Below are 2500 nucleotides of genomic sequence, written 5' to 3' on the forward strand. Positions count from 1 at the left end.
TGGGGACAGGGTGTCCACCGGGGCCCGGGGAGGCTCTCCCCGGGCCTTGCTAGGGTCCGTGTGCCCGAAGGAGGCTCCCCGGCCTGGCTGGGTTGAGAAGCAGCGACCGGCCCCGGGGCCTGGGTTTCGGTCAGGGCCTGGGGCGTGGGAGTCCCCGTCCTGCGGCCTGACAAGTGTCCGTCTGCCCGGGACAAGGGTCCCTGGTGCAGAGCCCTGGAGCCCTGCGTGGGTGGGCAGGCAGGGAGCCCTACCACTATGGCTGCTTTCAGTTGCCGGCCATCTGGTGGCGCCTTTCCCCTCGGCCATCTGGTCGCGCGCAATGCTTTCCAATGGGGCGACCAGATGGCCGGGCCGGCCTGGAAGTCCCGATGAGGGTCCATTTGCCTCCCGGATCCCAGCCAGGGCTCCAGGAGGCCGGGCGCGTTCGCCCCTAGGGTCCCCTCCGTCACTCGCAGCGCGCGAGTTACAAGAAAGGGGGGTATCCTTCCTCCGGATTAGTAGGGGCAGGGTATGCCGGAACACCCATGCCGGGGCTGTGCGGTTCATTGCCGGGGACCAGACGGGCTACGCCCGGGCAACATCCTTCCCAGGCCTCCGGGGCTTCCCTCCTCCGGGCCGCGGCATGGCAAAGTGCCCAGGGACGGGCTCCACGGGTCCCGGGCAGTCCTTTCCGCACCCCCCGGGCGCCCAGGCCCCGAGAGCTCCGGTGGTCCTCCCCGTGCCTGAGGCCCAGCCGGGAAGCAGAGTCCCACCCCGAGCCATTGGTGGGTGGGCAGGCGGGAGTCCTTTCAGTTGCCGGCCATCTGGTCGCGCCTTTCCCCTCGGCCATCTGGTCGCGCGCAGTGCTTTCCAATGGGGGCGACCAGATGGCCGGGCCGGCCTGGAAGTCCCGATGAGGGTCCATTTGCCTCCCGGATCCCAGCCAGGGCTCCAGGAGGCCGGGCGCGTTCGCCCCTAGGGTCCCCTCCGTCACTCGCAGCGCGCGAGTTACAAGAAAGGGGGGTATCCTTCCTCCGGATTAGTAGGGGCAGGGTATGCCGGAACACCCATGCCGGGGCTGTGCGGTTCATTGCCGGGGACCAGACGGGCTACGCCCGGGCAACATCCTTCCCAGGCCTCCGGGGCTTCCCTCCTCCGGGCCGCGGCATGGCAAAGTGCCCAGGGACGGGCTCCACGGGTCCCGGGCAGTCCTTTCCGCACCCCCCGGGCGCCCAGGCCCCGAGAGCTCCGGTGGTCCTCCCCGTGCCTGAGGCCCAGCCGGGAAGCAGAGTCCCACCCCGAGCCATTGGTGGGTGGGCAGGCGGGAGTCCTTTCAGTTGCCGGCCATCTGGTCGCGCCTTTCCCCTCGGCCATCTGGTCGCGCGCAGTGCTTTCCAATGGGGGCGACCAGATGGCCGGGCCGGCCTGGAAGTCCCGATGAGGGTCCATTTGCCTCCCGGATCCCAGCCAGGGCTCCAGGAGGCCGGGCGCGTTCGCCCCTAGGGTCCCCTCCGTCACTCGCAGCGCGCGAGTTACAAGAAAGGGGGGTATCCTTCCTCCGGATTAGTAGGGGCAGGGTATGCCGGAACACCCATGCCGGGGCTGTGCGGTTCATTGCCGGGGACCAGACGGGCTACGCCCGGGCAACATCCTTCCCAGGCCTCCGGGGCTTCCCTCCTCCGGGCCGCGGCATTGCAAAGTGCCCAGAAACGGGCTCCACGGGTCCCGGGCAGTCCTCTCCCCCCCCTCCCCCGGGCGCCCAGGCCCCGAGAGCTCCGGTGGTCCTCCCCGTGCCTGAGGCCCAGCCGGGAAGCAGAGTCCCACCCCGAGCCCCTGGTGGGTGGGTGGGTGGCTGGGCAGGCGGGAGTCCTTTCAGTTGCCAGCCATCTGGTGGCGCCTTTCCCCTCGGCCATCTGGTCGCGCGCAATGCTTTCCAATGGGACGACCAGATGGCAGGGCCAGGCCTGGAAGTCCCGATGAGGGTCCATTCGCCTCTCGGATCCCAGCCAGGGCTCCAGGAGGCCGGGCGCGTTCGCCCCTAGGGTCCCCTCCGTCACTCGGAGCGCGCGGGTTTCAAGAATGGGGGGTAGCCTTCCTCCGGATTACTAGGGACAGGGTACTCTGGGACCCCTCTCGGTCCTCAGCCGGCAACTGGGTCCTGCCGTGTGGCAGGGTGCCCGGAGGGTCTTCCCCTGCGAGCCCGGGAGCCCCGGCTGGTTCCAGGGGCCCGGCCGGGCCCCGGGTCGGGGCCTCCGTCCCCGGGCCCTGTCCCCCGGCCTGCGGCACTGCCAAAGGCCCGGGACGGGGTTCCGTCGTGGCCGGGGAGCCTGCCCTCGCTCGCCTGGGTTCAGGAGCTCCGGCCGGGCCCCTGGGGTCCCCGGGGAGGGCGGCCTCCCCGCCCCGGGCTCCGTCCTGGGTCCTTCCGCGTGGCAGGGTGCCCGGGGCGCGGTCCGGAGGGCCCGGGGAGGCTTCCCTTGCGCCTGCGGTCCCCGGAGCCCCGGCTGGTTCCAGGGGCCCGGCC

The sequence above is a fragment of the Triturus cristatus genome, chromosome 11, assembly GCF_964204655.1.
Source record: "Triturus cristatus chromosome 11, aTriCri1.1, whole genome shotgun sequence".
Lineage (NCBI taxonomy): Eukaryota > Metazoa > Chordata > Amphibia > Caudata > Salamandridae > Triturus > Triturus cristatus.